General features: G+C 36.2%; 1 long non-coding RNA gene across 1 annotated transcript; it reads left to right on the top strand.

Moving 5' to 3' along the window:
* Window positions 1-638: 638 nt before the first annotated feature.
* LOC124299260 (uncharacterized) lies at window positions 639-19,371 on the top strand. Its single transcript, XR_006906973.1, has 3 exons — window positions 639-919; window positions 4,752-4,755; window positions 19,360-19,371. It is a non-coding gene; the product is annotated as an uncharacterized LOC124299260 (long non-coding RNA).
* Window positions 19,372-26,446: the final 7,075 nt, after the last annotated feature.

The following is a 26,446-nucleotide window of genomic DNA, read 5'->3' as shown; positions in this document are numbered from 1 at the left end:
CAGCATATCTAAAAATACGGGGATCGCCCCAGTAACCGTAGGAACCTGAAAGTAGTTACTCAACCCCCTGACTAGCTGTGAACTAGAAGGAGCTTCATTTGTATGCTGTCAGCGCCACCATCTCTCATCTCTCGAATTTACGACGAGTTCTTCAATCCGGTTCGTCGCACTTCTGTACGTTAGTGTTTGTAACCGGACGAATAGTTGAAGGAATCATTTCAGGAATCAAATGAAACGGTTAAATGTTATTTCTCTTATTATATACTTCTCGCAAAAATTGAGGGAACAACAAAATTTTCGCAATTTTTTGGTGATTTTCAACAGGCTGTATTTCAGTGAAAAATGGTCGTGCAAGAAATAAAAAAACAAAACTTTTGAAGCTTGAAGACTCTAGTTTTTGAATTTTTTGGTTAAAAATTTTTCGAAGCACTATTAGCCATGCAATCCTGGGATAAAGCACGAAGAAAAAATTTTAAAAATTTTTTACATATTTTTTTCGCTCTACGGGCATGGAAAAATTTTTCCGAGCTAAACCAATGCATAGGTCGCATAGCCTGTTTATTCAGCTTCAAGATGCTTTTTTTTAAACCTCGATACGACCATTTGTCTTCGAGATATCGAATTTTGAATGACAAAGGATCCTTTTTCACTCAACTGCCGATATCTCTGGAACTACTGGTCGCACAGTGAGCCGAAGGGCAGTTTCTTTTTCTGCAGAAAATTTCCTACAAAAAACTGTCATGGTTGATGTCAAAAAAAATTTTTTCCCACCTGTAGCGTTAACGTGAAAAAAGAGCAAAAAAAATGCCATTTTGCCTTTTTTTGGATAATCGACTGTATCTTCGTCAATATTGGGGGAAGAGCTTAGGTTAGAAGGAAATTTTACAGCCTAATGTACCCCAAAGGTCCCTCTAAATCGGTAGATCGATCGGTTCAGCGGTTTTCCTGGACCGATTGATTGAAATTTTGACAAAATTAAGAGAACAAGGTTCCTTATGTATCCGCGATTTAATCTACAATTATTTCCTTCGTAATTTTGTACATGTCTGTACGTGGTAACTCGAGCACTTTTAGAGACTAAAAAATTCTGAGATTATCTGGTATAATGAAATGAAGTGACGAATTTTGGTAATCTATAGGCCACCGGGAAATTTAATCCAGAAGAAAAATAAACCCAAAGTCCGGGCGCGTTCAATTTAGGCAAGGGTGCTAATAATTTCTGTGGTTGAGTGAAAACGCCGAATATTCAATCATTTTAGGCATCATACTTTTTACTTCACCTAATTAAATGAATATTTAGATAGAAATTGAATCCATTCGCCAAAGATACAGATACGAATGAAGAGACTCGGCGGTCTTGTGCTAAATACATTAAAAAATAATTAAAAAGGCTCACTTGAAAGCCAACGTAGTCTTTTGACTGCAAAGAGAAGCCTACGGAACTTACGGAGAAAATGCTGTCACATATTTCTCTCCTTCGACTTTTTTTAAATTCAGAATGTGGATTTGTAAATCTTTCAGCAAAGCTCCATTTCGGAGCAATCAGTAAACGGATTGCTGAAATATACACATAATTTACTGTATTTTTGACCTTATCATTATTAAAAAAAAATTATACAATTAATAAAATTTGTTCATCACTTGTGCAATTTTTTCGATCGTTTCATCTCTTGATTGTGGAGAATAATCAATTGTTATTAATTGCAGCAACTAATGTAGGAATAGAGTGGTAGACATAAGAATGTCTAAATTTATTTTAATTCTTTCCAATTAATGAAGATCGTTTGTGGTATAAATGGATTCACCATTTTCTTTAATTTAAAGTCTTACTTGTAACAATGAATTTCACTTTGTTACCTCGTCCTTCCTTCTACTGCTTCTGTGAAAAAAAAAACTATACAAATGCATATGAGATCATAGGATAATTACATCTCGTGCTCAACATCCAAACATCGATAACAAACACCGCATTTCGGAAGATTATAATCACTGAATTTCTACAAGTTCAATCTCTTCAGTCGTTTCGGTATTAATGAATTCAGTCGAGAACTCAATTATAAATGGCGGAAAACGTTCTTAATATACTTCGGAGTAAAAGTCAAACTTGCCAATCAAAAGAAAGACTCTTATTTTTTAAGGAGCCGCTGAACTGTTTTGCATTTTCATATTTTGTGACGTCATAAGCGCTGACATTGCTCCTAGACGTTCAACGTTGAACAAAACGACATGAATTCATTGATCGGATCTAACCTGCGTCATGTCGGCCATCACGAACGGGCTTCTGTCACCTCAAAATTCCCTCATCAAATCGTGAGATATTTGCGTCAATCCACGTCAAACCGAACGAAATGGAACAAAAATTTTCATCGATCCTTTCGATTGTTGTAAATTTTTTTTAACGGTTTCCATGGGTGAAATAAATTCATCAAACAATTTTTTTTTTTTTCACCTTCAATATTTCAGAAATTTTTCCAGGTTGAAAATTGCCCAAAATGCCAAAAACCGCCACACACGCTCTCCTTCAAATCCTGATATCTCAGGTCCTATTTGTCTGATCAACTCGTTCATGGGCGCATTGGAAAGAGCTGAAATTGGGCTTCCATTTTATTCTGCTACAAATTTTATAATAGCAACAATTGAGGCTTATTACAAACAATTAATTTTCAAACACGATTTTCGTAATCGAAACCGCGCTGTAAAATGCCCAAAAAAACACAATCATATTCTTTGATCAATTTTCTATAAAATAGATGAATTTCGAATTTGAGAATTAGTGGAGAGTATTTTTTGAATATTATAATAATTATTATAATTATATAAGATCGATCCACGCACGCGTCTAGGAAATTGATCAAGGAATATGCTTGTATTTTTTTTGGAATTTTACAGCGCGGTTTCGATGATAAAAATCGTGTTTGAAAATTAATTGTTTATAATAAGCTTCAATTGTTGCCATTATAAAATTTACAATGGGGTAAAATCAAAGCCCAATTCCAGCTCTTTCGAATGAGCCCATGAACGAGTTGATCAGCCAAATAGAACCTGAGATATCAAGATTTGAAGGAGAGCGTGTGTGGCTGTTTTTGGCATTTTGGGCAATTTTCAATCTGGAATAACTTTTGAAATATTGAAGGTAAAAAAATTACAAAATTGTTCGATGAATTTATGTCACCCATAAAATCCGTTAAAAAAATTCACCACAATCGAAAGGATCGATGAAAAAAAGGTGTTCGGTTTGACATGGAATGACGACACATTTACGGAAAGCTAACTTTACCCGGATAACGTGTGTGCTTTTATACGTTTCTATCTCCCGGTCGAATGTGAAAGTAAATTCTGAAATCGTAGAACCGGTGAATATTCAACATGTCGGTAGTTCCGATCAGCCATGTTAGACGTGACGTAATTTTATTTATTTCATCAATATTTATAATAATTATTATCAGCGATAGACGTTAGTAATGACTGAGATAGGGACGTATTTGACCTGGAGACAAGAGTGAAAAGCACGTATGATAAGTAAATCGTTAAAACTTTTTGAGAAGTTATACCAGTGTTATAAATAACAGGAAAACGCAAGTATGGCGGCCTGTAGGCGTCGGCGTTGAACTGCGCAATTTTTTGAATGTGTCACAAAAAGCTATGCCCTTGGGGAATGAGTACAAAGTTTATTCTTATTTCATATTGTTCATTAGATAGCCAAAGTATGAAGGAGTTGTATGCCATGCCGATGCGGCGTCTCAAACTGTCCGCCATACTTCATTAAACGTGTCATTTTTTATGCTCTTTTGAATTACGAGTACGGAGCTAATTTTTTGGACAGTAATAGAAAAAGATGTTTCATCACCGGTCATGACCATGCCACACCGTTCCGGTGTCCCTAAGTACCCGTCATACTGATTCAAAGATGTCAAATTTGTACTTTCCCATGTTTCATAAGTACTAGTATGGCGGTCCGTTTTTAAGACCCACGTGGTCCATTTTCATGACTAGATGTAATGCTATACTGGCAGGAGGTATTTAAATGGCCGCCATATTGGAAAAACTATTTTTTTTTCAAAATATGCATAGAATCATTGGTCAGTATTCGAAAATAATTCTATAACCTTTACATTAATGAACAAGTGAAATGAATGGTTGATTTGCAACGTTTCATAACAAATTAGGAACAATGTAGTTTATTAAAAGAAATAAAGTACAGTAGCAGTTTTGCTGAAAATGTCCGTTACAGACATTAATCATCCTCGTTAGAGGTTTCATCTTCGTCGGTTTCTTCAACCGACGAGACGTTACACTCAAATTCATCAATGTCATCGTCTTCCGAATCATCTTCCTCTTCAACTGAATCTTTATCCGTGTCCTCGTCAGAACTAACAGCTTCTCCAATTGTTATAAATCGGTGACATGCAATTATATAATTATAGAAGAAACGTAAAACTATCAACTTCGTATATTTGTTATTATTTGAAACTGTAATCGACAAGTATTTTTTCTGCATGATTGTAAAATGTAATTTTATATATCAACCTTCATCTTCACTTGGTTGTTCATCGTCTTCTTGGGTTGTCGCTTCATTGTTAGAATTTTCAATGACTATTTCAACAATTTGTAAACGTACTTTGTGGCAATGCTTGTCATAGAATCACCGCGGTAATGTAACATTTTTTCTTCAAATATTAATGCATAGACAAAAGTCAGCATAATTCCAACAACAACTTCATTATATCCACTCATTCTTTTAAACATTTCAGAACTGTACAGGTTTATTCCTCGTCTTAGAGACATGATATCAGTATGGCACAAATTTATTCGTATTCCAGACATTAAACATGTCTCAAAAACATGAGCGTGGCACTTGTACTTGTTATGCATCACACTTGTCAAAATGTGACAAATTTACAGGTTTGTTCCTCGCCTGATAGACATGATATCGGTATGTCACTTACCGACTCGTCTTCTAGACATCAAAATCGAATAAAAAATGTTTTTTCCAAGTGCGTACTTATAATACATGGGCAAGTACAAATTTGACATCTTTGAATCAGTATGGCGGGTACCTAGGGACACCGGAACGGTATGGCATGGTCATGATCGGTGATGAAACATCTTTTTCTATTAGTGTGTAAAAAATTAGCTCCGTACTCGTAATTCAAAAGAGCATAAAAAATGACACGTTTAATGAAGTATGGCGGACAGTTTGAGACGCCGCATCGCCATGGCATACAACTCCTTCATACTTTGGCGATCTAATGAACAATATAAAATAAGAATAAACTTTGTACTCATTTCCCAAGGGTATAGCTTTTTGTGACACATTCAAAAAATTGCTTAGTTCAACGCCGACGCCTACAGGCCGCCATACCTGCGTTTTCCTGTTATTTATAACACTGGTATAACTTCTCAAAAAGTTTTAACGATTTACTTATCATACGTGCTTTTCGCTGTTGTCTCCAGGTCTATGTACTATTATTCAAGCAACGATTTAAAATTTCCCTAGGTAGATTCCCCCCTCCGCACTCTCACAGTTCATTCAGGAAATTTTTCCGTTTCTGACATCACGAAATATACATAGAGCCTTAAGCGTTGAACGCAAAGATATACTTGAATAAATTTATTGAAAATGGAAATTGTCATCATGTTGATTTTTTTTTTTTTTCAATTTGGCAGTACAGTACGATTTGGCGCGACGTGTTCAGCACCATCGTTCGTGGACGTAAATCATTTCGTCGCGGAAAAGGTTTGGCGTCGAGATATTTCAGCCTCGGAACATTTGGTCACTGCGTTGTGGGTATTCTTTTTGTGAAATAAGTAACGAAATATATAATATTTTTCATCAAGGGTTGAAGTTCAGAGACCATTGCAACGCAGACGAATCTGTGAAAAATTTACTAGGGCGGCGAAACCTTTTTTAGGCTACTTTGAGAGCCGAAGTCTTTCTAACTCTATATTGTAATACTGCCATGTCGTGGTCTGGCTCATTTTCTGTACCTAATCACATCGTTCTATAGTTTTCAACTTCATTATTTCAGCACTCGTGTTTTGATAAAAAATTGGATCAACGTATTTTTTATGAGTTTTTGTCCTGCGCTGAAACAATCTAGTGCAAAAACGATTCGTGACGAAACGTTTTGCTCCCGCCTTTGGGAGTTGAAATTTATTTAAAGCATTTAACCTGCATGGCGATCATAGGCTTTCACTGCATGGAGAAACGTTATTTGAAAATGGATATGATCGATGTATGTGACGATGGTGGAAATAGGGGTGACCTAAAGTTGACGCTTGTCTAATGAACCTTTTTTAGCAAAAAATGCTCAGTATGTATAATGACTATCCAACTTGTTGTATTCTGACCCTCCTGACTGAGCTTTGGTCGTTTAAGAATGGGTAAGAATCAAACACGTCATGCATACATAGAAGCTTACCACAATCAATCAAAAACATGTAACCCCTACTACGTTTAGTACTCTAATCAACTAAACGTTGATTTTGGTGCTAACAATCTTATAATATTTATTAATAATACCGAACACCGTTAATTCTGGAGCTGAAAGACACAGCCATACAGTAGAAATGTGATCGATTTTTCAGAATTTCTTTACTTAGTATTAACACATTAATACATTTTTGAATTGACAATCCTTTGATTGTTTAGTCTTCAATAAAGCAGTCAAATCTGCGGTCTGAGAGATGCACTCTTATGGGAATCATGAACAAAGGTCTACTCAACACAGTCAAAAAGAACTTATGTATCGCACAATAAAGCTTTGTGAAATAGTATACGTAAAAACAGATGAACTTTGACCTTCATGGATTTTGAGATATTACCTCAAACCTGAAAAAATCGTGACTTTTCAGCAATGTCATTAAATTGCCCGAAGAGTTTAGCAGCTCTGTCAAAATTCAGTGTCAATCCTTGAGGTTAGGTTACAACACCGTTTTGACTCTGGGCAGGACGTTTCTATCATAGACACTCGATGAAACGCATGGTTAGCGTAATAAAAGTGCCAAGATCAGCGACTACACCCGCTATTGCCAAGCTTAAGTTTGAATTTGCATGAGTTTTAAAATGAAATATTCATGGCTGGTTCTTATTGTATCTTTTTTTACAGACGAATCATTGTAAAATATCAATATACGAAATGTTTCAAAGGAACGATGTGCACATTTACGCATTGTCGCTCATCATAAACTTTCAATCAAAGTAGTTAGCGCAGGCTAGAACAATCCGTGCATAGACAAAAGCATAACCTCGCAATACCTGCTCCTGAACTTCGAATAGAGTAATCTGCGTATAATCAATATGATTTGGACTTGAAATTGGCGACAGAAATTATCATAATCAAAATAAAGCATATGATGGTAAAATAACCTCTGAGAGATACGCATGATTTTTACTGCACTTGACAGGTACACTGACCCGAAATGAGACGGCGATCTTTGAATAAGAATTGTGACGCTTCCAATGATCGTAGACAGTTTCCTTTTTTTTCCCAATGAAGAGCTTGATTTTATATCCTTTTTTTATTTATTTATATCCTATTTATATCCTTAATTTTATACACCATTAATGGTATTGTAGATATTGCTTTTGAAAGTTTGGTCAACGGTAACGTGCAAACTATAACTCTGAAACAATAAAGTTCAAGGAGTTTTTTGTACGTTATTGGATTCTCGAGATGCGCGTGACTTCAAAACAAAAAAATTCAGACTCAATTTAAGGGGTTTTATTGTAATTTTAATACCTTGGATCGCAGTAGGTACACTATAACTCTAGGAGAAATGATTCAATGAGGATTTTTGTTTCTTTTCAATTCTCTAAACACGCATGATTTTCTATCCCTCGTTCATACAGTATTCAAAGATGTTCTTCAAATTCTATTTTCTCACTTGCTTTATAGGAACATTTTTCTCTTCTTTTTTTCATTGAAACATGTGTCTTGGAGTTAAAGTTTAAGGTGTACTGTGATCCAAAGTATTAAAATTGCAATAAAACCCCTAAAACAGCGTCCGATGTTTTTTTTTTTTTTAGAAAACGCGCATTTGGAAAATCCAATAACGTGTAAAAAACTGCTGGGGTATTTTTGTCTCAGATTTGTAGTTGGCACGTTACCGCTGACCGAACGTTCCAAAGTGCAGATGCAGAAACCTGAAGAGTCATAATTTTAGATTTTATAGTTCAAAATGTGGTTTTTCACGTGGCATCATTGGTTTTCAATTATTTTGAAACCTTCGATTCTTATTTATAAAATGAATTTGGATAATAGCTCGATATGTGATTTCACAACTGGTAAACAAAAACACGCACATCAATAAATATTTTTCATTGTAAAACTGCTTTACAATGTTTTTTTGCTGTTCAGGTCATCTTACATATGATAAAAAGTAATTGTAAAAGTGCAAAAGGAAATCGTATGCCGCTTTCGTCCCACTTTTCAGGGCAAACATTTTCAGGGAACGAATGCATTTCTTATAACTTTATGCCTAAGCATACATTTTTAGAACTATTTTCGCATACAAATAACTAAATATATTCCACACTTATATTTCATAATACTACAATCATTTTAACAGTTGCTAAGAAAAGAAAATATTCGGTTTTATGAAAATAAAAAACTTGACGGTTCCAGTACACTGTCCACAATTGGGTCAATGAAGAATAACTCTCAACAAAGAAGAAACTCACCAAAGTGGCTACGCGGAGTGTTTACTAACTATCTCACGGATTTTTTTAGGAACAACAGAAACCACAAGGTCGCAAATGTCTTGTGTAATTCTCACACGAAGAATTTTGGTCAACTCGTTTTGGCTCAGTGTACTTCTCAGGGGAAAATATTCATCTTTATTCTTGGTATGGATTCCAAACATCCAAAGCACAAGATATTCGAATTGTATCCATATCTTTATTACATTGTATCCGTCGTCACTTTGCAGTGTTTCTATTCGGAGACGCAGTACCGGAAAAACAATCAACACGGAAAATACCAGAAGGGCAGAAAGGAGTCGGAGCTGGATCTTTCCCTCTTATCGATATCGCGACGCCGCGAGTACAACCATTATCTCAACAATACCGCAGGACTACGGACAAGATTTTCTCACTCACCGATATACCGCCGTACCGTGAGCAGGTACACCGTCCCCTCTCACATGTATCGTAGAGAAGCTCACCGCAACCTCCTACTTATCACCTCGACCGCTCGATTTTTTGACACATATCGTCGGAAGAGAAGAAGACGGGATAATATGGACTACCGCACGTCTCACCTGTCAACTCACCCTACGTGACCTGTTGGCCCAATCACACTGATCTCTGTACTAACTGGATGGCTGAATTCTATGCTTCCATTTCCAGTACAGGGCAGCTTGTGCCGATTACAAGCCCCAAAAACCGACACTAGCGCTGCGCGACCCGAACTTAAACTAAACAGTCACGTGGGTGATAGCCTATCAGAAACTGATTTACTCACATGGTTGTGTCACTTTGACCAATGACATATGCAGTGAACCACGTGATTTGTTAGTTCCATTATGGCTATTGAAGCTCTGGTATCGATTTCGTTTGCTTCTGATATAGACTCGGGCCGGGGACGCTAGGCAACCTTCTGGTTGGTATTGATATCAATGCTCGAGCAGTATAACGCCAAGGGTGAGAAGAGGATCATGTGACCAAAGTACACCGCATATCGACCGGGATCGCCGCTCGACTCGGCCTGTTCTACCTTCAGCTGATGTTACAGTTAGCTGTGTTATTGAAATGCTCTTTTTGTAATGCCTGCATAGGAAGTTCGACTTCGCGTACCGAAAAGTACGCGCGAAGTGCCCTACATTTCAAAAACCGTTAGCTAATGTTGAAAACTGTCAGGTAATGTTCGTTACGATACAGTTTTCTTTTCGGTAATGTTCATTACCTGGCAGTTTTCGACATTACCTAACAGTTTGGAACTTGTTGGAGAATCGGCCACCTCGCGAACTTGAAATTGGCCGAACTACTCATTACAGGTGTTACAAAAATACAGTACAATATGCGTGCGCATATGAGACCCTCGCACTCGTTTTTTGTCACCTTTGCTTCCATCGGCCGAGAGGATCCACTCGTACTAGAATCACATACTTCGCTCATTTGTATCGTAACATACCATTAACATTCTAAACGTCACTCATCCATCCTGTTCCTGTTTCACCTTCACGCTATCGCTACCTTTAAATAATTATCACTAAATATCGCATAATTTTCATTTAATTGTGGTGCTTCTCGCACTCTTATTAATTCAGTTATTTGTTTTTCTTTTGCACTTTCTATTCTACTCTCTAAATCAGAATCAGCGTAAATTCACTGATTTCCAGTTATAAGTATACCACTGGAAAAAATTATTCACTTTTCACTGATATTCCGCTGAATTTCAGTGTGTATACACTGATTTTCTTCGAATGGTACACTTATAACTGATTTGTATTTGGAGAGTACGTATCTTCTACCTATTGTCTACATTTCCTCTACGATTATCGTAAGCGAGGTTTCCTTCTGTTACTTATGTGAAGCCACGAAGCTACTTGCACCGTATTATCGTATCTTTTCTCCTGATCTTCTCACAGATTGCTTTGTATCAAGCCACGTGGACTCGTACCTTTATTTCTCGGGTGTAGCAAGTGACTTCGCAACTGGTTAGCGCTTACTTTAAATCTTCTGGTAACTATTGTATTATTTTTGTAATCTTGATTTGCTTAAATTGTCTCATTATCCAACATCGCTGAATAGCAGCGCTTTACTATCGTTTTGCTTAAGCTTGATTGGAAAATCTATGATTACTATGCTTTAACTGAATTCATTTCTCTATCAATTTTTTGTATCGATTGATGAATTATTCAACTTGTAAAATATCGCATCGTATCTCTGATTCTTGGAATCTTGCCTTTATTTCCCTAATCCGACTGTAATCTGCTTTATTACAGAATTTATTCCAGTACGTAGTTTAATGTTGTAGAAGTACCGCATGTGCAATTCTACATCGCTATGCTGTATCACACGTCGTTCTTTGACTTTGAAGTATTGCGCCGTACTGAATAATATTTCTCTCACTATTTCAACCTCAAATACCGCTGTCAACGTAGTGTCACCGTAATTTTCTAGTTTGTGATATTCTGCGTTATAATTCTCTCTGTTCTCTTCTCTTATTTCATAAGATTATCTTTTCTTCCTTATCTATTATTTCTCGCACTGTCTAATACCGCAAATGTATCGCAAGCCAGAAACTAGGAATTCTTTATTATGTCTATCCTGATGTCTGTTCCTTGGTTATTTCTCCGATTATCTTACTTCTGTAATTCTATGCCTTAACTGTGATATTACCTGACTGACCGGTTATAGTCCTTACATTTTTGCATGGTTTATATTACTTTATAGCTTTGCCTAAGATTTATCCTGAACGATTTCATTGCTTGTAATATTGCTGTTCATTTGATATTTTAAAAAGTTCTCACCTGAATTGTCAACATTTACTTTACCCTCGAACGGTCAACTTCTGCAGACGATTACTAACGATATACTTGGGTGTTGACATCCGACTGACTTTAAAAACGGTGGTTTCGACTGCGATCAACATTTATTCATGAATACAACGCAGAATTTTCCGTTAATTGATTAAGAATGCGAGAAAATATGATAAAGTCGAATTTTGCAACAATTAGCTACAAATAAAACGTGCTTTTCTGAGTCTGATAGGGGTGGGGGTAAGAAATCAGAGAAATCGAAAACTAGAATGGTCAGAACTCCGAATTTAATAAACTTGAATAACAAATATGAGAAAACAGATACTATCAGAAATTTTAAGTCCCGAATGGTGCCCAATGAAAAGCTGCAGCTTACCTAAAATGTATTAAGCAAAGAGCTCTATTATCCGAACCCACTTAATTCAGAAAACGTTATTCCAACAATTCAGAGGTGCAGAATTTAATAATGTATAGAGTCAATATTCTAGAGAATGAATTTGTAGAAAGTTTTATATTCTCAAATGTCCAAATATTATAAAAATAAAAATTAGAACTTCATCATCTAGAAACGGCGAAAAACAGATATCAAGAATGTAGAAGGGTCATTATTCACAATCGTACAATTCAGAAAGATTAGTATTCCGAAAGTAACCGTATAGATGGCTTATCACTAGAATTTCACATTCTGAGTCTATCCAACTAATCTATTTTGACTTGTAAAATGTTTTATATACAGAATCAAACAAATCCTTTACTCAATACTTGATAAAGAAGAAATAACGCTATGCAAATGGACAACTTTGAGTTGTTAAAGCTGTTGGGTTAGGTCTTTAGAGTGTGGCCAACGATGTGCATGACTCTTCTGATATACTGCAATTCTACATTCTGAGCCTTCTATGAGATCACTACTCGGAGTTCTAACCGTTCCGATTCTTGATCCTTCGCATTTATAAAATCGAATAGATGAAAATTCTGCTTCATGATCCATCTGAAGGTTATTTATTTGCGTTTGTGAGAAATCGCATTTGCCTCATTCTGTTAATGGCCTTTAGAAATTTTTACCAGTTGTGTATTCTAAATTCTATAACTTCAAATTTCGATACTTTTATATTCTATTTCCATTATTTCTGGCTTAATCAAGATTCACCACTTTGTTCTTTCGTGATTGTGAGTTTTCGATGTACTTTTATATTCGAAATTCTGACCATTCTGATTTTTGGTTTTTCTGATTTTTTATCCACACCCGTCTGAGAGGATTTACTATTACGATTTCTCATAAGCCATGCCATTTCTTTGTTTCTGCGTCAAAAGAAAATGTGTTGGAGTATTTTTGTTCAGAATTGCGTATAAAATGGAGCTGTTGAGCCCTTTTTCGCGTTTGAGATACGTGACATCGATTTTTGGAGATGTATGCGTCAATGTCGACATCGACAAGGGCATCTCCTTAATACACTCGATGCTAGTACCGCACTACCCGCTTTTCTTTGTATTATATATTGGTTTCATCGCCTCTCCTCTACCATTATCTTGTCTATACTGATTTTGAGTAAGCCCTGCAAACCGTCGTAGAATCTGATCGTACATATCTCCTTTTCTTCTGAGTTTCTAGAAATCATCTAACTTGCCCCGTAGGGTAACGGATTATTTCACCCTCGACTATCTTATCTTACCTTTTGATCATCCCTAAAGAATTGAAAATCCGTTCACAGAAGCTAGCCGCGAGAAAGGCGTAGAAGTATCCATCTTAAACAATGTTCGTATTCATTTTACATATTATTTCTCTATAACAAATCGTTTTGTAACATTTTGTTTCAAATCACGCATGTTATGACCACCCCCATCCTATTACGTTTACGGATAGTACCAGCGAGAAGTGAAGGCTTATACAGGTCAAACTAAAGTTTTTTAAGAACGTTTTCTCATTCCTTTTGTTTTATTTTGTGTCATCTGTATCTCGTCAACCTAACTTGCTCTTGAGCAGTCTACGAGAAGCTGGTATCGTTAACAAGAAAGGGGATCACTTTCGTCATGTACGACTATTCAACGACATTAGTACCAAACTGGGTGTTACTATCTTCACACCATGGGATCGTTACAACGACAGCTAATACTTCAACAGCAGTAGCCGTGTCTTTGTCATCAGCAATTCCCGTCTTTCCTTCGTGTTCGGAATGGTACCACTACCGTTTACCATTTAATTCCATGGTTTGCTGACTGCAGGCTAACTTGGTGCCTTTAACGACATCAGCCAGCTGAGTGGAGATTGAACAGTTTCAAGGTCCCAAAAAATTGAGTCAGCAGGTGACGTTGCCTCTGGTATAATCTATCGCTCGAATCATGAACTACTAGTTCCATCAGACCCGAAGACCCTACAATCAGTCATGACACGACGAAGACAAACTGGATACTACGGAGAGCACCATGCTTAAACTAAAGTCGACGCAAGTGTCAGACAATGCACTTATTGTTAGCACATCAATACTCCTCTGTCATACGTATGATAGAATAGCTTAAAAATGACCACACCAGTCACAACTGGATTGTTGGTATCATGACTTTCATGGCAAGGTCTCTAGTCGGAGTCGCGATATCACCTCACCTGTTGATGATGGGGTCTACTTTGTCGGGCTGAAATCCTGGCTACATCTACTAGCACACCGTCTTGTCCGTTCTCCCTACGATTACATTCAACTACCAAACTCTCTTCAAACTATCTATCGCCTTGCCGAGGAGCGTCAGAGAGACACGGCAAAATTGCTGAGTGTTTTAGGTCCCTGCCGGGCTATCTAACGTCCATCTTCTGAAACGCCCAGACAGCAGCGTCTCCTACTGAAGATTATTTTCATCAAAATCTTCAAAGGCAAAGGGAAGTCTGGAGAGCCTACACTTGCGTTTTTCGTTTTCCGAATTTCATAACGCCCTCTGACACGAAATAAGTTTTTGGAATTAATTTTCGAGGCTCATGGTCGGTAAACGCACGTCGGCAATCGATCAACAAAACTCTACCGTATTTAGAATCACAGAGGCCTCTGATGTTTGTCATTCGATTCGTTTCGACGACTGATCTCCGTGCAGGTAAGAGCTACTGGTGGTTAAGAGTTGATTTACGACTGACTAAAAACAATGCTTCGCTGGAAGGCGTAAGGATGCAGACGACGATGATTGAAAGTTTGCTATAGCCAAGAAAGGTAAACTTTCATATACCGTGTCAGCTGAATATGAATGTATATGTACAATACATATATGGTAACAAATATAAGCTGTTACAGTGATATACAAGAAATAATTATCGTTCACAGTTTATAGGGTGAGATTATATCCAATGCGTTTCAATAAATCTGGATCAGGGAATGAAACGCTGACAAATTCATGACAACACTTAAAAATAACGAACTAAGACTCACGTGATTGAATGAAATAACACACGTAGTCAATTATTTATATTTGCTCTCTTTTCAATTTTCGATAGCATCTATTCGCTCTCTGCTCTTATGTACTACTGTTCGATGATGTATCTTTCATTACTGTTTATTGCATTTGATGACTAGGGAGGATTCATTTTCTATGATATTATAATTCTGATCATTCCTCGATCATTACATAATTAAATGAATAAGCTATGTTTAACACTATCTTAAACTCTTTCGTGTATTTTATTCTATTGGTCTCTTTTATTTCACATTTACCAATTATTTAAAAAAAAAAAAAAAAACATTACTATATGAGACAGACTAATTTGCGGCGTTTCTTGGTTAGGAGGTGAGTGTCACCTCATAACAGCAATTTCATATTCCACCCTTATTGCATTATCCTTGTGTGTCCAGATTAATAATTCCAATCCCGTTCATGTGATTTATAGATTTATGTAAAATACCGAATTCCTATTTTTATTATACCACCTCATTTTCCATCGCGTTGAACGTGCTAGGCACGTATAATTTTCCAAGTGTAGTTACAAATCGTGGAACTTAAACTTCTGTTGTTATTTGTACGATCGAACTCTCTGTCTTATAAAATTTTACCATTCAATCTATCGTATGATTTTTCGATATTTTTTTTCGATTACACGAATTTTCATTGTATCGGCTATATCCGTTGATTGAAGATTGCAAAAGACAGCCAGCTGAGTGGGCTCTGCTGGAGCTTGTCGATAACAGTCAAGGGATGGTGCGGTAAGCTGCGGTATAGAAATTCCCTACCGCACCGACTCAATAACATTGTAGCCACCAAAAGCGCGTCAGTAAATGTAGGACACTGCCGTTATTGCCGTGCACGTCAAGCCCTGTTGCTAGTTTCAAAATGATACCTGTGGCTGACTGTCTTCAGTAATCTTCAGTCAACGCTTTATGTCCCTTCCCATGAATTCTGCCACTCTCAAAGACGTGGGTTCGAATCCCACGGTAAATCTTTACTGACAGCGTTAAAAAACACCTATTTCGACTATTACGGAAGTCTACGCAGCACTGATACGTAGATTCTGGAGTTACCGCAATTTTACACGCGATGCTGAATACGAATACCTGAAAAAAACGTTTTCTTTCGCACAACAATGGTACCAAGAAATGAATTCCTATACTTGAATTACCATTCACTGTAGGAATACATTTCGTGGACTTATTTTCGCATGGAGACCAAGGTTTTTTTTTAATTTTTTTGGACTCTTTTGTTCGGCATTGCGTGTAGAATTACGCTGACTGTGGCATTTTTGCATCAGTTCTGTGTTGACTTTGATAATACCTAGGTGAATAAGTGACATTTTATTCAGCCTGTAAAGACTGACTATATACTAACTATAACATCCTCTGATCCATTCAAGGTTTCTTGAGTATACCTGAATTAAGATTTGGATTTTAATAGTAGTGAAAAAACAATTCACATCAGTCAGGAACATAATATGGCATTCACTTGATTGTAGAAAACTCCAATCAAAAAACAATGGATAATGAAATTATCGCTTGATAATAACATAGAATTACAATACGAAACATGTTATAATTTCGAATTTTTTATTTTTGTTCTTTGCATCATTTTCAGCTGGTGCACCGAATAAGCAAATTGCGTTAGCAATCTTACTTACTGCCATCAAGTTCTTGCCTCAAAACATAAACACATGTATAAATCAGTTCCGCATCGTAAACGGTTCACCGCTTGGCAGATAAATTCTCGCAAGGCAAGGTTCAAAACAGAATTAACGAACTGTAATGCAAAGCGTATGATCAATTACCCACCACTTACATTTTAAACATTACAATTACCAATAAACAATTTAAAAAATTCATCACTCATTTTGAAAATCATGAAAATATGTTGGAAGTTTAAGTTTTGCTGCTCCAAAAACTGTCTCTACAAATACTGACAAAAATTCTACTTTCGTGCACATTGTAACGAATTCTATTCTTGAGAATTGATATTTTATTTCGAATATGAGCAAGTCACTTAATAAAATCCGTCAAATGATTTGGAAATGAGCTTTTAAATCTCCTTTTATATTTCAGGCAAATTTATTGAATGGTTTTAATCACAATCACATTTATCCGTCATCATTTATTCAACAATATAATTAAAATCAAAAAAGAAATATGTATAAATAAAAATCAGTGTATAAAGATTATTGGCTAGAAATGGATATAAACATAAATTTGATGGTGGCAACTTAGCTTATATAGCATAAACGCTTATATAGCGCTAAGTTTAAATTTCCTTGTCGTTATCCTATTGCCTGTTACATGAAATATTGAAATGAGTTTTTATTGCCAACTATATCGTTGAAACGTAAATTAATGTTTTTTACTTCACTTTGCAAATTGTTGTACACAAATTGTAAGTGGAAAATTTAGAAGTGGTGAAAGATACCGAGAGAAATACACACATATATTTGAAACGACAATTGAAATGAACAAAAAAAAACTTTGTGTTAAGTTTCAGGAATTTGGTCGTTCGAATCTTAGGACAGTTTTAATTAAGATAATTCAATTGATCGTATGAGAATTTGTGTAACTTTACACATTCTGAGTTATCACGTATTACATTTCATAATAAGATTTTCACATTTATTTCGTAGGCATACTCCATGTGTCAATCTTAAATATTATTTTGTAATTCTTGAGAAGCAGGTTCATTCATTCGAGCCAAAATAAGGACGGTGTAATAACCAATTGTACCGAGTCAATGATCACAAGTGGAGAATGATTGTAAAAGCTGTACCAGCTCCGGCCACCCTTCATTTTTCGAGAAGATGAGTCTGTAATATATTTATAATTCCAAGAGATTTTCGCAGAGTGTAAACAAGTAAAGATTCCTGCGGGATGAAATTTTCTTATGAAACTGGTTAGATAAGCCAAAGTTGCAACGGTTACTAGAACTGCGCATGTCGGCAAAAATGGACCTGCAGTGGCCAAAGCTGGTGCACATCTACTCTACTGGACACGAGACTCTGCCAGTCCCTCAATCACGATGCATTGATCTGAGTATGGAGTTCTTAGATTTTCTAAATTTTCGTCAGTTCAATAAATTTAAGCTCTTCAACAGGAATTTCGCTCGCGTTGGGAAAAGCAAACTCTGAAACGCTAGCCAAGCAATTCATTGCTGAACGAGTACATGTAAGGTTGTTTTATCAGAACCAAAATAGATTACCTACTTGTATTGGGTGAAAAATTCGAATAACGCTTTGGGGTAATCAAAAGAGTTTGAGGGAATGCATTCAATTTTTTTATCCCTTGCTATTTGGATAATTCGGAAAATCAAGGTTAGTGGCCAGGTTGTGGGTCGACTGTTAACCATACCAACTTCATATTGGTCCTTTGTAAACCTCTGAACAGGATTTCTCTTAGTACGGAAGAACCAGCGATGAGAATATCCATTGTTAATTCATCACTGAATCAATTCCAACAGCTATAACTACTCAAGTGATTCATTGGGGCTTTAGTCCAAGCATTGAGATGTTCGGTTATATATGCAGACTCAGCTTCAACACTATCTACTGGGTCATGGATGGGAAGGTTTGATGACTAACGGTAGATTCTGAAAAGTGTAAGTAAGGAACATTCATCACCGATATGACGTTAGCTTTCTCTACGACATGGCGCCAAATTAGCCTCTCTCACAGTGTCCATCTATGTTAATGATGCGAAACATATACATAAAACAGTTGAATTTTGTTCATGATGTACTATCGACATTTCCGCTAAATATTTTTCAATTCCTGGAGCTACCTTCCCTCGAAATATAGTAAAATACACTTGGTAATTATGGTGCGAAGTTATACCATATATCGTGTAAGGTGAATATAGTTCCGCACTGTCTTGATCGTGTGGGATTCCACATGAGGCTAGGAAAGATCATTTTTCTACTACACAATAAAATATCGATGATCTCAAATCAACTTGATTCTGAGACGGGTTATGAATAATCAACGATACTGCCAAAGACTTGCTTATTAGTCTATTTTATTTAGGTGAGATAGTAGAGCGAAGGAAGGCTGCAAAGAACGTAACAATGTTGGGTTTGGTGCCCTACTGCTGTCTGCTGGAGCAGAAGCAGCGTCTGACCAATCGATGCACGTTGCTGAATCATTCACAACTCAAACTCCTTCGATATATCCATTAGATGTATCTAAGTTATCCTTCACCAACTGTTCCGATGTTTCATTTTCACGTCTCGCCTTTACATCTTCAGAAAAGACAGATCCAATAGCGTTCCCCGTCTGAGATACGTCGACAGTCGATAGACTACGTGAAGCTGCCCTAGTCTGGGACATCCATTCGTAATGACGTTATTCAGAGACGTACCGCCACGTCCACGAGAAATATAATTAGTTGAAGCTTCCTTCAAGAAACAACAGACATCTTGGGAGATTTTGTTAAATATTGCGACAAGAGTAACTCCCACTGCTTCAGACTGTTTTTGACTATTAGGTTCATCATATTCACGCATGAATGCAAGATTCTGTTAAGAATGGTGTGACATAAAATTGCCCAGAACAACTTCACCAAAAAATCACATCACTCGGGAGTGCAGTTCAACTCTACAATCGTCGAGAATGGTTATATACAAAATACGTGCAGTTGTTTCGGACAATTTTCATTCTTGGTAGAATTTTGATTTCGTGTCCTCTGCGAATAGCTGAATAAACGCATTTCGTTTTTGAAACCTGGCATTGAATACGTAAAAAAAGGTTGTATCCTCTAAAACATATCTAACTGATTATAATCATTCGTTATTCCTGACTTATTTCTCAGGTGTGATAATTCCACATTTTCAACTTATCCATTGATTTTTTTCAAACGATTCGTTAGTTGTTTCTGCAGAACTTACCACCATCTACGCATGCAGTTTTTAGTCGGTTGATATTGCCGATACGACGATACATTACGCATTCATTTTTTCTCCACTGGAGAGAGTTCGTTAAATTTCGTGAACCAAACGTTTGTGCTTAGCTAAAGTTGAATATGCCCACAAGAATTGCCGGCCATTCAGATGACCGCATTCAACCATGTTTCACCCTAAATAATCTCTGCTCTTTGACATTTATCTCACGATTCCTATTCTCTCTTCTTCTCGCTCCTTTGGTCAGCGAAATTTCCTGCGCCATTGGTAGACCAGAATAATACGTTGATCTGGCGTCAGACACCGGTGTGCTTAATCTCCTCATACCAAACGGCTTCATCAATCTCTCACAGTCGCGTTAACGATTCTGCGGGGTCTCATGATTCGTAACATGTGGACAACCATGCGTGAAACGACATTCTTCTGTTTTTCACATAAATTAAATACTAAAACACGCACTTTCTATTCAAACTCCTCGATTCGTTCACAATCAGTGAAGGTACTTCGTAGGAAGTGAAATTGATAAATATACGAAGCTTTCCCGGGTTTTTATGTATTGTGCAGTGTCTACGAGGCGAAAAATTGTATCGCCCACGTCCAATTTCCATGCATAATGCATACGTATACATGTAGATATAGGATATTTCGTGTCAACTCGATAAGGAATGACAATAACACTTTTTATTTTTACTAAGGATTTTTACTGGTATGGTATCTGACCTCTAAAAACCCTACGAAGAGAATTTTTTTTTTCAATTATCAGCCTCGTGTTTATGATTTTTCAAACATATCTTAAAAACGACCGAATTGATTTTTGATAAAAAGAAATCGATGCATTTGATTTTCAAAACTCTTATTGGAATTTTTTAAATAAAATTATCATTTTCTCTTTTAGTTTCATTAGATTTTCCACTTGTACGTAGATGATTTTTTTTTTTTTTCGTATGATACAGCTCAGAATCTTCTACTGTAATACCTAATCCAAACTGAGGGGTTAATTTTTAGTGTTTTCGGCCTCGTAACAAGTAATTGCAAAGTACATTGATTTGGAAGTAACATGTATGTCAAAAAATATTTCTTAGCCAATTTCTGACATACAGGAATAGAAAAAGTGCTTTCACACTGACATTTACGTAGAAGTTTTCAAATTTGAAATTAAAAATTTGTAATTTTGTTTTAAATTAACAAAATCAACTTGAAAAATGTGCGAATTTCAATACTAAGATTATAACGTGCACAAAAATTATTTTCCATACTTTATAAGTGAAGAGCGGAGTATCAAATTCAATTAATAAAACAACCATATGGTGCTGAGGCTTAGTGCTTTCAAATATTTGATGAACCGTTCTACGTTGACGAGATCAAATATTAGATTTTCGCAGTGATGCTGTCAACTACTCAACGGAGTGATCTTCTTTCCCTCTATTTCACTTCTACTCTTTCGCTGCGAACTCGTACCTTCGTTTACTCATAATTTATGTCAATGAGATCTGGTATTTTTCATGAGAATCCGTCAGGATATTGAATTATTCAATGGGCATAGTCGAGGGGTCGGGTATAGCTGAAAATTGTGAAATTAAAAATATTCTCGCAGTAAGCTGAAGCTTCGTTCAACACAACAATAGTTCCATATAATTATGCGTGGTTTGTCGCAGCCAAGTCAATCAGAAACAGAAAATTCTGGAGGATAAGAAAAAAAGATATAATACAATCAGAATCACCTTATAAACATTTCATTGCACACAAATTCTCCATTTTTGAGTACCGTCCGTGTCATTCTGACCGCCTTGAGTACGACAGGATCGAAGTGCTTGATCTCTAGGTTGAGAAAGCACCGTAGTCAACATTTGATCTGAAAATTGTAACTAAATAAGAAAATCACATCATCCACCATGGCAAAGGAAGAACAGATGTTTCTGCATTTCAATAACTCGACGAGCTCTATGAACTGCATCTTAACTGGGCACAATTCGGGTTACTGATCTTTCTGTTTTCTGATCTTCCGAAATTTTCACTCCCACCCCTGAAAACAGTATCCAATGAGATATGCTAACATCAATTTTCCCGAAAGGAGTATAAAAAAAAAAAAAAACTGATCCCTTAAATTACAAAATAGGAATACACAAAGCACGCGATGAACCAATAGTCTGGAATTATGACAAGTGTTGGTTATTTTAATAATAAAGTCACATTGTAATGCGAGACGATTTGGATATCAACATCTTTATTTGTCACGTACCTTTATATTCGAAACATTACGAGTACAGACCAGTATGTTTAAATTTTAATACCTACAAGCCGTAATTCGTGTTCGCATGCATACGCAAATAATCTTAACAATAACCATTGTTGTCAAACTGGCAAGATGAAATCGATATTTACTGTGAATTAAACTGTAATTGTGAATCTTTTTTTTTCTCTTATTGAAAAACGTGCAAGTTAACTGGTCTTGAGCGTTACCTAAGAAGTCTTATCCCAAGTCTGACTAACGTGCATTGATTCCTCCCCACTAACTAATTCCCCATTGATTTTTGCCGTAATTCTTACAACGAGTTGCGTTAATGCCGATGGGCTAGTAGTTCTGACTGGACTTACCTCCTACTTAAGATAGTAACCTTATTCAACTTATTTTGCTTATCTATTCTCACCGGCGACGAGTATCGGCGAGTATTTGGATAGATAAGGAAAATAAGTTAAACAAGGTTACTTACTCTGATTAAGAACCCAGTATACTAGACAGCGACTAGCCCCTTGGCATTAACACCGTAATTTTTCAGCCGGAAACATCTTGGCCTGGAGATATCAGGTGTACCTTCTTCAAAGGTCCTCAACGCCAGGCAACCAGCAGACCGGCAAGGTTATAGCGACTGTACACAATGTAGGGAAAGGAGCAATCTACGACGTCAAAGGACGAACACCACATCCAGCGGTATTTATTCCGTAATCTTCGAAACCGCGGGACCCGTGTTCGCAAATCATATGCGTCACAAAAGGGACGACCTAATTCGCGATGGGAAATGAACAGCCAATCGGAAGGAAAAAGGATCACAGGACAACACCGGCGATATTGGCGAACCGAACCTCGACCTCCGTCCACTCCACGCTCAACCCGCCAGGATACAACACCCTTTCTTCCTCGCTCGTTACCTTTAGAGATTTCCTTCCGTTGAATTCCTCCTTCCTTTTGCTGTGTCGTTTCTATTGCTACTGTTTCTATCACTGTCGTACCTTTGTTCTATCGTTAGTGCTACCGTTTAGCTTCAATTCCTTCCTTCCGCCTACCTTTTCTCCCGCTTTTCTCTTCTGTTATCGCTAAGTTTTATGTAAATTAAACTCAGCGAGTGCCCGAGTCATCGGCTAAGGTAAAGCTCTTAAGCTTTTAAGTTGCTCGTATCTTTCTTTCTCGCGTATCTTAATTATCTTTTTGGTTGCATCGTGTGATGCCAGTATTTTTGTGAATCACGGTCCGCGACTCTGAGTCGCATTAAGCAGTCCTGTAACTGCGCGATTAACGTTGATTAATTTCGAATTATCTTTGACTGTCCTCGTAGCCAACGAATAGGTATTTTCTATGCCGTATCTAGGATATGGCAAGCATTTTTGAAAGATGCTGCACGGTCGGAAATCAATTCTTTTTTCGTAGCTTTATTACACTATGGTCATACATTGAGTGATTATCAAATTGTTACATGCACAAGCTATGCGGTAATTATCTCCTAGAAATGCAATAAAAAAGAAATTGTCGTAGTGAGAGTGCACGGAATAATAAGGCGAATAAAATGACTCGGCGCAGAGTGAAATCGACCAAATATACCAAGTTTTTCATTGTTTTAAAACAATTTGAGGTGAAAAATCATTATTTAAAGTCATGTTTACAATTCAGGATTTATTTTGTGACATTTTGTAAAAAATTTCGGGAGCTTAAGAATGCTTACGTTCAATAAATACTCAATGTTCAAGCATCTCGTAATGAAATTACGAAAGAAGTATTGGTTTCCAACTGATGAAATTTACGGTCAAAAATTTTTATGAAAATATTTTTAATTTTCATTTTCTTTGTTAAAAAAATTAAAAAAAAAACGTATCGAAATTCAAAAGTTTCAAGTATCAATCTTTGTTAAGGCGACGGCTCGGTGCATTTTATAGCTATGGGAAATACGGTTCTTATTGGGATCTTGATTTTTTTGGGCCTTATTTGCGATCGCGAAGAACGCTCTATGATGGTTGAAAATTTTTTTAAATCTATGATCATTTCGTAAATTTTATCTTTCGTGTGCACCAAAATATCATCAAAACCATGCGTAATTTTTTAAATAGTGAGGTATCCTGTAGTTATGTAAAAAAAAAATAAAAAATTTAAGCCTTGGGAAACAATCACCAGCCATGGGGTTCTGATTTTTCGGTGAAAAATTTAGTTTTTAACGGCCAAAAAAAATCTTTTTTGTGGTTTCACCGAGTGTGCTTCTTTATTCATAAAAAATTCCACATCAGAAAAGTTCCTCGAAGTTTAAAAAGAATTCTAAAATTTTTGCTGAATTATTTGTAATTCGTTTACTTCGTACATATTTTTCATCAACCGAAGTAAATGTATTATAAATAATCCACCAAAAATTTCGTTCTGTCTTTACTTACTTCTTCGATAATATTTTTCATTACATAATGCATCGAATATATAATGTAACGAAGAATATGAACAACGTACCTAAATGAGTTGTAAATAATGCACCAAAAATTATTACATTTTTTTTTCAATATAAGCCCAAATAAAAATCATGACTTCTCTAGGACCTGTATTTCCCATGGCTAGAAAGGGCACCGAACCTTCCCCTTAAATGCCCTAAAGGATGTTAGATTTTCAGACAGAGCAAACCCAGACTGACCGATTGGGGTTAAGTAGATCTTTGCATTATATCGCTTCTACCGACCTACGTCCAAAACTTTCAGTAAGCATTACCGTTTGATTTTTATTACCGTTGTTGATAGAGTAATTAAAGTTTAGAAAAGCTGTTGTAATTCTTGTAAGCTTTAATTTGCCTCAACTGCCGAAATTTGTGAAATCAATCGACAACGTATGACTAATTAATTTGTTAATTCTCTCTGAGCTGACTTGACTTATTTATATCAGTTAGTCAGCAAATTTTTTCACAATGAAATGGAATAGTTTATTGATATGACATAAAGCATATATCAAAATATACGATGCAAGGTATATTGACAAATTTTTTTAGACCAAAATATTTCAAAATGGCGACGCCACAGATGCTGGAAATCGGTACTTCAGAAAGTTCTCAAACCTTGACTAAAATCAAAAAATCGAATTATTATCGTTAAAATTCATTAATACGCTTTGAATGACGAAAAGAGCAAAAATACAAATTAAAAATTTAGGACCATTTTGAAAATAATCACTAATTTTTATATAAACAACCTTTAAAAACACAGTATTGATTAATTTTTTTATCAAAACTCGTACGTCGTGCAATGGCCAGTAAATTGAAAAATATTTCTGAAAAGTTTCATCCAAATCGGTTGGAAATTCGCTGAGCTATGTTGCACGGCGTGTGAAATATCACGTTTTGAGAAAAACGCGTTCAAAGTTTTCGATACAGAAAAGTAGTTTTCGAGAGGACTTAAACTGCGTCTCAACTGTTGGATTGTGGACGATATATTTTCAAAAATAAAACAAACTATTGCTTTTACTTGCCAGTGGTACTCTTTACAGTCCAATTGAGATTTTATTGCCAAAGGAACGAAAAAAAATCTAACAAAATTTCAAATTACACGAGCTGCCCTCCTTAAATATCTGAGCCCAGCTGAATTCCTTAATTATTATCGTACCAAAGTCGTTCCAATTCGCATTAATTCGAGTTAATTTCGTTTTTGGACGTACCGACTCAATATTCTATTCAAGTCGTTTTGGTTTACTGAGTAGGCTCTACGAACATGAAAACCACTCGTTCAGAAATCATCGAGAATCAACATAAAGGGAATCAACAATTTACAGCCGAATATAGCAAAGGCGACCATTCGAAATTGATTAAACGTTTGAACTTTGGCCATTTTCCACATCCATCTACAGCCACAAGGCATCAACATAACTGCGCATTAATTATATTTACTATGAGTGATCTTTGATGTGTATTAGACGAGGTATTAGAGTCGATTGACAATTAACATAAGATCATTTCATATAAATTTCATGGTTGCTTCAGAAGTATTTCTTTGAATATTGATGCCTTGTAATTATAGAGTTCATCGTCTTGTTTTGGAAGGGCCGACGAACGGCAAACGAGCAAGTGCTCGTCGATTTGTTATTCATTTAATTTTAATGGAACAAATGGAGCGTGAATGTGTTTTCTTTTCAACATCTCGATCAACTGCAAGAGTAATAAAATGCCAAACGATAAAGGATCGCCGTACAATCTGAAAATATATTAATATGCATTTTCTTTTTTCACAATCTCATTGAATTTTCATGAACAAGAGAGTAGCCGAGTTTATGTCACGATCAATCTGGTACAAGGCGTTAGCAGCCCAAGGCTTTTGATAATTAATATAAAAGTGAAATGTGTTATATGTTTTAAAAAGAGCAAGATGCTGTTCGATTTGTATTCACGATCAAGTAAAATAACATCGT

Source organism: Neodiprion virginianus, chromosome 1 (genome assembly GCF_021901495.1).
Source record: "Neodiprion virginianus isolate iyNeoVirg1 chromosome 1, iyNeoVirg1.1, whole genome shotgun sequence".
NCBI classification, from domain to species: domain Eukaryota; kingdom Metazoa; phylum Arthropoda; class Insecta; order Hymenoptera; family Diprionidae; genus Neodiprion; species Neodiprion virginianus.
Note: the sequence above shows the minus strand (reverse complement) of the source record. Positions and strands in the feature narration are given on the sequence as shown.